Here is a 10,339-nt window from a genome sequence, read left to right as displayed (position 1 = left end):
ATACGTCTTTTTGGTTTTTTCTTTGGAAAATATTGTTTATTTATTATGTGTATGAAACTATCCACTGGGACCACTGTTCATATGTACTGTACAATGATTAAGGAGCCGACAGCTAATGTGCGTAATCACCAGGGAACGGATGGACAGGTGCATGGTTGTTGCCTGTTTATTTTTAGATGTGCATGGTGTGCTTGGTATCCTTGCATAGCGTGCACTGTATGGTGTCTGTTGGACGGAAAGCAGTTGTAACGTTTCCTTCACTTGCTCAATACGCTGCCGGTTTTAAACTTATTTGTGGGAGTGCAGAAAAGAACCCGGCAACTGTTTTTGTCGATTGACAAGATGGGTAAGTGAACACGAGACTCTATTTTCAATCGCTTCCATAGCTACATTTCTTTATTAGCTAAATTCTAGATCTGCAATTTCATTCTGAATGGCCTGAAATACAAATTTACTGACTGTTGCAGGTAGCACGGTCACGGCGTTTCATTAGCCGGTTGTTATATAATATAATGGGATGAGTACAAATGATATTATTACTTTATCGAGATTAAAAGTCTTAACTTTGAGGTTTTGTTATACTGTGTTTTGAATAGAACAAATAAATGCCTCTCACGTCAGGTCAGTAGTGTAAAAGCATATTTGTGAGGTCCGCTGAAGAATATAAGGAGCCCTCAGTTTCCCATTTCTCGCAAAAACGAATGGGCACCCCATGAAGAATCACATACTACAACGACTGCCTAAATGATTTGTGGATGTTCCCCAATAAATGTGGTCTACGTTGGAATGTACAATAAGTTCGACCACAGCAATTTGAGAAGAAAGTTTCTGCAGTGTACATTTAAAATATCTGTTCTGTTACGCGTGACAATTCACCTGTTCCTCCCTAAAAGTTATTACCATATGGAAATAGACTGATATCCCAAAACTGAGAACAAGTCGGTGTCACTCCTTTAAGTTCCGTTTACAGATAACCGTTACGGTCTGCCAATCAAGAAACGGACCCCTCTGCTCCACTGCAAGCAAGTTAAGCATTTGCCGGAAGTAACGTGGAAGGAGCCGAATCCATGAAACGTCCTATCCAGGAACCTCGATATTTCGTCAATCTAATCAAGATTGTGTTACCATCGTTGTGCGGGCCAAGCTTGTTTAGGGTTTTCTTCTCAGGCAGTTGAGCTTCTTTTTTTTTTGGTTAGTCTGCTTCTTGCTCGTAGTGAAGTGAAAGGGAATGTGCTGGATCTAGCTTTCTGAATCGAGCAAATCAGGTAACCCTCTGTTGTCCGGTATCCTTGTGGGAAATCTAGCAAAATTGATATGCCGCTCGCTGTGTAGAATTAAACAAACCCCAGGCTGTGTCCGAGAGCTGGCTAAGCATATTAATACTTTTGCTTGTAAGTGTGAGCTAGAGTCTTCTCGGACCACAATTCTGGCTATGGCTTGGTTCTTGACTTGTGGGGTCTTGCACCCCAAAACAAGCATTTGCATAGCCAATAGGTCTCACCTTTAGAAGTGTTTTGCCACAGCCAATGTTTTTAAGCTATGGCGTAGAGCATTGTGGCCTTTACAGTGGTATGGCAAATAATACATGATGATCGAAACCTCCTCCTTATGCACGGGAAGGGAAAGAGATGGTGACTGGACCCGGCTGCCCCAAGCGCTTAGTTCCTAATATGATAATGACATTTATTGGTAATCATTTTCTAACAAGTGCAAAAAGTTCAGTGATGAGTCATCGTAAAAGGGCACTTAATGTTATGAGGATATCTCCACTCTGTGAACCCAAAGATATTGGAGTGCTGAAATTGTGTTTCAGGTGTAAGAGATTAGGCAGGTGGCAAAGAAAATCTCAAATGAAGAAATAGCATTGCTAAATAATGAGGGATGTGCAATCTCAGCATTGTTGTCGCATTGAGGAGCATACAACTGATTGTTGTGTTATCATCTAGTCAAAAGTACTGTAATTACTTAATGTGAACATTATCAGAACAGGGATTTCAAAAATAAAGTACAGTGGGACCCATTGTGACACAAGAGGACAACCCCATAGTTAAAGCTCTTAGAGGTGACCACAAATGATTATCAAGCCTTCAACCAGTGAACACAATACAAGGCGGACTGGTTAATATCTGTGGAATGCAGAACCACCCTGCTCATCTGAAGCTCAGTTGAGATGTTTGCAGCGTCATGTAAAATGGGCCCATAGTAAACAGGGTTGTTGGAGTCCAGGGTAAGTGTGACAGCAGATAAGCGCTGACCACATCTTAACATATTTTCAACACAATTGTGTTTCGCTATGAAGATTTTTTAATACACTTTCAAGAAGTGAATGCCAAGCTATCAGCTGCAATGGTGGTTTTTTTTCATGTTTTGAGGTCCTTCCTTACATGTTTAGTATTGCATTAGAGTATTTCCGGAAAATAAATCTCCATAACCTTTATCAAGCAAAAAACAAACACAACGTTTACAAACAGTTTTCCAAAGTATGACACCTTAAAAAATAAAGCAAACAAGAATACTGAGACCCTTTATTATTGTACATGCACTGACCGTTCCGCTGAAGAAAAATAAAATGACCCGAAGGGTGACCTCTAACGGAGCGTTGACTCCCTGTCCCGAGCTCCCTGTTATGGGATGGCGCAAAATGCAATTGGTTTCATGTTACTTAGGCGCAGTTGCAATCAATCAATCAAACATTTGTAAAGCGCACTACATACCCGCAAGGGTCTCAAGGCGCTGGGGGGGGGGAGGGGGCTGCTACTGATCAAACAGCCAGGTCTTGAGTGTTCTCCTGAAGGTCAGCAGGTCCTGGGTCTGTCGTAGGCTCAGTGGGAGGGTGTTCCATGTTTTGGCGGTGAGGTGGGAGAAGGATCTCCCGCCGGTGGTAGTTCTTCGGATGCGCGGAACGGTGGCTAGTGAGAGGTCGGCGGAGCGTAGCTGGGGGTTGGGGATGTAGAAGGAGAGACAACTGTTGAGGTAGGCAGGGCCGGTCTTGTGGAGTGCCTTGTGTGCGTTGATGAGGAGCTTGAAGGATATCCTCTTGTTGAAGGGGAGCCAGTGCAGGTTTCTCAGGTGGGGGGGTGATGTGGCTGTGGCGTGGTACGTCAAGGAACAGTCGTGCCGAGGCGTTTTGGATGCGTTGCAGTCATCTGAAGCTCAGTTGAGATGTTTGCAGCGTCATGTAAAATGGGCCCATAGTAAACAGGGTTGTTGGAGTCCAGGGTAAGTGTGACAGCAGAAAAGCGCTGACCACATCTTAATGCATGCATGCACATCATGCATTTGTAAGCAGGGTGGTGCCGTGAAATACCCACAGTCGCACAGTTTCATAATAAAGTTGTAAAGCAGCTAGGATTTGTGGACCATAGTCTTTCCCTGTCCTTTGCAGCCGAAAAAACAATTTTTATGCAGTGTGATCCATCATCAAGCAGCTACCCGGGAGGGGAGTGGGTGGGAGTATTGTTCTTAAACACTCTCAGATGTCCAGTAGCAAAAAATAAATGAAGGGCATGGCGCATTAAGGAATTTCCAGCTGTGAGCGTAAGCCCCAGAGGCACCTTCCTCCACCTCGGGCTGTGGCGTCTGGGGACCCGGCTGGGCAGTCTCCAGGCCTGCTCCATGGACCAGCGGCCAAGGCTGACCCTCTCCCCATTTGTCACCATCCGACTGAAAAAACAGAACAGAGCCAAACTACTCTGATGCAGAGCTAAACCAGTATGTGTTTGTCCACCTCACAGAGGACGTCACAAGACCACAGCCTCGATGGCCGGTGGAGATCTGTGCTTTAAAAATGGCACTGTTGCAGAGTCACACTAGCAACACAAGGTTTCTATCTAACTGTGAAACATAGTTTCTGAAGTCGATGTCACAAAGAGATGTTGGTTTGGGCTGTGCATTCGGACAGTGGTGTAGTTGGCATTGTTTGTATCGAGGGCAGGGCACGTGTGACACCTACTGTAGCTGGAAGTGGATGAAACTGATTTTATTTAAACTAAATTAAATGCACAAAGTATTTGATTACAACAAAATTCCAACTTCCTCCACACCTCATTAACGGGGGAGGGAGGAGAAGGCAGCTGCAGCCCATGAGAGGGAGTGAAGAGCAGCTGTGAAGGACAGAGGTGTTCTACTGGGAGGCACAGGAGATTAAATATGAAAACATATGGCCTATAGTGAAAGGATCCATATAGCAGGGTCAGTCTCCAGTGCGGAACAAAAGGAGGGACTACTGAGTGTATTCACCAATGAAAAGCCAGCATTTCTCGAGGACAGTAAGAGGAGCCAATGAAAAAGGTGGGCGTTTATCTGAAGCCCATATCTAGATATTACATGTCTCTTCGAGACAGCGTATGCGCTGCCTAGGCGAGACCTAAAAAGAGTCTGGCGAACACCGTCTCTTAGCTCCATAAATCAATCTAGCTTAGCATCTGTTTTTAGTAAATGCTACTCGATTCAGTAATGTGCTTTTAAAAAATTGAAATTCACTTGACGAAATAACCTTTTCGTGAATTTTAAATTCTCTCATATGATTTGACTTTTGTTGTGTGATTTACATGCCAACTTGATTACGGAAACACTCTACTTTGGAATCTTAGCTCATGTCCTATGCCGACTTCAAACCACCCAGAATGCCGCCAACTAGCTCATCCTGAACATCAGCGAAATAACCACATCTCTCCAGACATCCACAATCTACACTGGCTCCCCGTCCAGGAAAGATGTAATTTCAAGCTACTCAACCACACCTGCAAAATTCTCCACAGCACCGGTCCAGCTTACCTCAACCACCTCCTCAACTTCTTCTAACCAACCAGACACCTTCGATCTGAGTACCAGGCAAGACATACCTCCATTGCATCAAGAAGACCAGAAGCGGAGGATGCTTCTTCTCATACCTCGCAGCCAAGACCTGGAGCAACCTCTCAAAACACCTCAGAACTTCCCTTCCTCATAGACTTCTGAAGGAACTTCAAGATATGGCTTTCCCAGACAAAACAGGCATGATCTCCTCCTCCCCCTCAGGCCTGCCCTATTCCATGGCAGGATTCCTTCACGAGCAGTGCTTTAAATTGGCAAGTACTGTCGGGTACGTAGTACCAACACTTTCTTTTTTAGAGGGAGAGTATCTGCACTCCTCAAGAGAAACGTAATACCTTAAATTGGAGAGTACTGGCACATCTCAGAAACGAGCAGGTACTCTGGTACAGAGTACCACCGCTTCTGTTTTTCCTTTTCAAGTACTGCACACAGGAGATTAGCCTTGCTCTACAAATTCACATAACATTACAAATCTTTTGATCACCTTGCGCATACTTTGACTATTACTCACAAGCCAGTCCCATAGCTCAGCTCTTTCTGTGTTGGTATGCAAACCTTGATATCGGATGCCACTATGTAACCTCTTCTTTTAACACAGTGAACATGATGCTTTGGCAGGTTCACAGCAGCAACTCTTACCCAGTTCTTCGCCAATATAACAACCCATCACAGCATGAACGTTTTAATTTGGGATCCCAATCAATACTTAAAAAAGGCATCTTTCTACATATCCACTGACTTGATGTGAGCATGGGAGAGGTGGACAAGCTAAAAAATTAACTGGGCTTGTGGAGTCAAGGGCTGGCTTGTACAAGCCAAGCAGAAGTTTGAAAATATTTGGTATGCAATTCATGCAACCAACATCATGTTAAAATATGATACGGTGTCTTCAAAATCATTTTTTTTGTTAAATTCTTTCATTAACACAGCAGCATTTCAGCACGGTACATCAGAATATGTCTCTGCATTGAGAAGTATTTATGAAAAGCGATAGTTTTCAGACATGCACTGTGAAGCATTCCTGCCCCCGGCTTGTTGACAATTCTATTAGTGAACCAAGAGGCAAGTCAATTGCCATGTTTACCTTATAGATGGCCTAGGCTCTTACTATAGATCATGTAAAATTATAGGCTATCAAATCTAATGCAAAACAGATTTTTGTACAGCGCACATCCTGCACTCACGTATTTGAAGGTGCTCTCATATATGATAATGAACAAAAAGGGGGTGCTTTGCTGAAATAATGTATTTGGCTAGGATCACACAATTTGTCAAACGGGGAAGCCGATATTGAGTACAGATTTTCTAGTTTCACATTGTGAAATTGAGTCACTAGATTGGTATACATTTTTTACATCAAAGGCTAATTAATGTTATGCTGTTAATTCTTGGAGGGTGAGATTAGTGTGTGGGTGACACGCAGAATCCCCATTTTGTTTTTGACTGTTTCAGATAGTGCTATCCTTACCCATGGAAATAAGAGCTCTTTACAAGACAGACAGACCTCTGTTGCACTTTTAAAAAATGTATTTGCTCAGGGAGATTCCTGGGATTTGAACCTGAATTTCCTGTTTTATGGTCGATAGCTGTAGCCAACTAGGCAACAGTGCCTCCTGTGAAAGTATGGCTCGGGTTGGGCTCCAGGTTCCAAGAGGACCTCGTGTTGAACCACAGCCAGGCTTCTGGATCCTTCCTGACTTATTTTTGAGTGGCTTGTCTACCTCTAAATAGAATCTTAACCCACATACTCTTGTAACTACTCAATGAGCCACAGCCATAGGCAGCCACTGGAGTTCAAGTCTGCCGTTTATTAAGAAAGCATGATGTTTAACCGTGCAGGCAGATGATGCACAATTCTTCATTGGAAACCTAGTTCAGGCACTTCAGCCACTGATATTGTAGTGCATCATAACCATATCAATTTCAGTGACTTTGACCGAGTGCCTTTACAGAGTAGGTCCCTTTATGATGGCACCCTATGTTTCGCAGACTTCACTTTTGTAACACAAAGTAGGTGTCTGCACTGTTTATATAAAAAAAAAATATTTTTATTGATCATTTTGATGTTCCACTTCACATTACAGTTGTACATAGCTCTGCATATTACACAACATCTGGATCAAAGTCACTTATCGTGTTTACACAATGGTTTTTATCAGAATACATTCACATTGACCACATTGAAATCTTATCATACAAAGTGGTTAATTTACATTTTATTACAACTATTCTAAATGCACCTCTATCACATTTATTATAAGTGCTTTCTAGTGAGTTTAGTTGCATGTCGACATTTTTGTGGGTGGTATTTATTCACAGTGATTGTTAGATTCTAAAGTTAACCTTGTGGGTTTATTCACAAATTTAGTATTGTTACACAAAGAAAAAGTAGTCAGTTAATCAAGTGAATCAGCAAGATCTGTCTCTAAATAAAAGCTCAAACGATCACTGCTCACTGTTCTGTAGCTAAAAATTAAATAAAAAGTTGAATATTTCCAAAAAGCATGTGTTTTGTAATGTATCAGGAACAGAAAGCACTCTTATTTCATTACAAGACCGGAGGATATCATTATGCAAATACTTTTATTTGCTGCCCAAACACACAGCCATTTAAAGAATGTTATTACATCACAATAAATAGAACATTAGCAACATGACAAGTAGGCTGTCCTGGCTCCAATCATCCTCTTTTGTTCGCTGCCCTGACACAGCTAAGTATCTTTATACTTCTACTCACGTTTGCCTTTGATTGAATAGATTTATCTATTTAGCATAATATTATTATCTGCCTTTAATTGAATAGATTTATCTATATTTGGCATATTATTATTATCTCTTTACCTATATTTTGTCTTGTACGCATAAATATATGTGGGTTATGCTTTGCTTTCAGTACTTCTGCCAATTTATGGCGGATCGATTCCCCCTTTAGTCAGTTTCCTTTTGGGATTAATGATGGTTTGTTTTCTTTCACAAACGCGCAATGATCACACTCGCGCTGCTTCCGCATTAATGCTGAGGTTTTTTCACTCACCATAATTATTTTTATTGCCGGATGAACGCCCCTCTTGCTCGCGCTGAGCTTGTTTTTTCCACCTTGTCAATTAAATTATTTATACTCGCACGTTGGCGCATTCGCGACATTTGTTTATTTCCAGACAAGCATGGCCGTTCTCACCCTTTCCCTGCGTCTCTTAGCGACAAGTTAGAGACGCAGGAACACGCAATGATCACACTCGCGCTCCTTCCGCATTAATGCTGGTCGGGTTGGTTTCCATAGTTACGCTCGCTCTCTGAGCATAACGGAAGCTTTTACCGACCAGCTTTCTCGACGATAAGAAGACTAAACAAGGACTGCCACCTAGTGGATATTTATTTTTTCGCTAAGCTTAAGCAAACTCTCAGAGATTATTTAAAGGGCATTTTACTCTAATGTGCTGGCATTTAATTGCTTCCTGAAATATCAAGAGAAACTCCATCCTCAACAAGTAATAGTCTGTTGGTAAGCCATATAAAATTGATTGGATTTAATTAAATCGATTAACCCTGCATACCTTTGGGGTATTACCACTGAATAAGCCATCTAACAATTGATTTGATTTATTTAAACTGATTAACCCTACATACCTTTGGGTACTGAATCATTAAGAGAATTTTTTATCATCATAAGTATATATATATTTATATAAGTATGAAATCTGATGGCAACGTCACCCAACACTCCTCTATGGAAGCATTGGATGACAACCTCAAGAGATTTATTGGAGTAGAATTAAAATCTTCAATCAGAGAAGCAGTAGATGCTGCTCTTTATAAGAGAAAAAGGACTTCCCCTCCCGAGGAGATCTATTTTTCGCTCTCCGATGGGGACTCCCACTCCACCTCTGGAGTTCAAAAAAGGGGCAAGGCTACACAAAAAAAGAAACATATTTCTGAAGCATTTAACAATGCAATGAGATTTGGTAGCCCCCGCGCTACAAAAGAATTTGGTGCTCATAGCTGCACAATAGAGAGACCCCAATTCCTTGGGGCTGAGAGAAGGGGTGCCCATAGCGGCATTATAGAATGCGGTACCCTTTACGGGACAAATGATTACTACAATGATTTTTATAATCAAACCACAGACTACGAGGACTTGGACGAATTCATTTTTGATCCTAAAGATACACTTGAGGACCTCGATGAGGATTTAGATCACCCCTCCACCACTTCTCTCAATATTAAAGATCCCCTTGGAGAAGAAATGTTTAATCCAACAACCATTTGTCACCCACGCAGCACTGAATGGTGGCCCATGGAGCACGTAGGTAAATACTTATCTCAATGGGTGAGAAAAACTCTTGATACTAATACTCGCAATTTACTGCGAAATGAATGCCCTAGACCCTCCACGGAGGATAAGATCTGCAGCACACCCAACCTTGACCCAGAATTAATCACCTTCCTTTTCAAATCAGGAAGGGATCCTAGAAAAGGAATTGAAAAATGCCTTAAACAAGCACAAGACAAACTCCTCGACGTAATGGGACCTCTATCCAAAATATTGGACATGACCGAACATGCAAGGTCTAATAATTCACCTATAGATTCTGACATATTACGAGGATGGGCTCAACGCGCAATATGTCTTATTGGCAACGCCAACGCCAATCTAATTTCTAAACGAAGAAAGGTGGTCCTCCTTAGAATGAATCCTAAACTCACGGACCTATCCGCTAAAGAAGACATGTGCGACGCCAAAGGCATGTTATTCGGAGATAATTTTGTTAAATCGTTGGGTAAATACGTGGCCACCTTTAATGCCTTTAGTAAAGCCCAATCTAACATACGAAGAGTCTTTGGTGGACGACCACTTTTTGGAAGGGCTGGCAGAAAGGGACAAGCTGTCAGCCGAGGCTACTTCAGGTCCCAATTTTATCCACATGAGACAAGAGAGACTCGCCCTTACAGAGGCTCACGCTCAAACTTCTACCCCCAGAGAGGAAGGGGTTCGAGAACCTGTGGTCGAAGATCAAATTTCTCCAACCAAAATTTCCAAGCTAAGTCTGAATCCCTCCTTCCCTTCCCAAGTGGCAGGGAGAATGAAACATTTTGTAAGGAATTGGTTCAAAATCACCAAAGATCCATGGGTTATAGAAACTGTGTGTGGCTTCAAGATAGACTTTTACCTAGAACCCTTCCAAAAAAAGATTCCAAACGAGATTTCTCTAGACAAGGAGAACTCAAAATTAATAGAAACGGAAATTCGCCAAATATTAGACAAAGGAGCTATTATAAAAATTCCTCTTTCAGAAATATCAAAGAGTTTCCTAAGTACTATTTTCCTTGTAAAAAAGAAGGACAAGGGTTGGCGTCCCGTCATAAACCTCAAATATCTAAACCAATTTTTAACATACAGACACTTCAAGATGGAGGGTATCCATCTTTTGATGGACATCTTGCAAACAAGAGATTGGATTTTAAAATTGGACCTGAAGGATGCCTATTTTACCATACCCATGGACAAGGACTACCGCAAATACCT

At 41.9% G+C, this 10,339-nt stretch overlaps 1 protein-coding gene across 3 annotated transcripts in view; it reads left to right on the top strand.

The window, feature by feature from the left end:
- Positions 1 to 209: 209 nt before the first annotated feature.
- The window catches only part of METTL22 (methyltransferase 22, Kin17 lysine), a 145,233-nt gene continuing 135,103 nt past the window's right edge, over positions 210 to 10,339 (top strand). For 2 of the 3 annotated variants that reach the window (XM_085628339.1, XM_085628337.1), the window contains exon 1: positions 210 to 346. The gene's annotated coding sequence lies outside the window, so the exon portion shown is untranslated. Of the gene's footprint in view, positions 347 to 1,196; positions 1,266 to 10,339 lie in introns of those variants that run through there. The other variant, XM_085628338.1, reaches the window with a different exon arrangement.

This window comes from Triturus cristatus, chromosome 10 (genome assembly GCF_964204655.1).
Source record: "Triturus cristatus chromosome 10, aTriCri1.1, whole genome shotgun sequence".
In the NCBI taxonomy this organism is placed as follows: domain Eukaryota; kingdom Metazoa; phylum Chordata; class Amphibia; order Caudata; family Salamandridae; genus Triturus; species Triturus cristatus.
Note: the sequence above shows the minus strand (reverse complement) of the source record. Positions and strands in the feature narration are given on the sequence as shown.